The following is a 336-nucleotide window of genomic DNA, read 5'->3' on the forward strand; positions in this document are numbered from 1 at the left end:
TAAAAAGAATTAAAATTTTCTTCACTGTAGATAAATTTGATATGGACATATTGAAAGAATACTGATTAAATAAACACATAAAATTCATCTAAAATGCAATGCATATCTTTCCCTTGATTTTTAAAATCAGGGGGGAAGTGTTGCCAAACGTCAGAAAGTGCAATTTTTTTATTTCTACAGTCGAATTCTATCAAAGCGCTAAATAGATTTGACCACCGAAATGCATGATTTCATTGCATCTGCATGGCAAAAATGCTTGCGTGACTCGCTTTCCCCTTGTCATATTGTATAATTTACATCAGTTAATTAATCTATATTAACTGTATATCAACTGCC

This window comes from Penaeus monodon, chromosome 25 (assembly GCF_015228065.2).
Source record: "Penaeus monodon isolate SGIC_2016 chromosome 25, NSTDA_Pmon_1, whole genome shotgun sequence".
Classification (NCBI taxonomy): Eukaryota; Metazoa; Arthropoda; class Malacostraca; order Decapoda; family Penaeidae; genus Penaeus; species Penaeus monodon.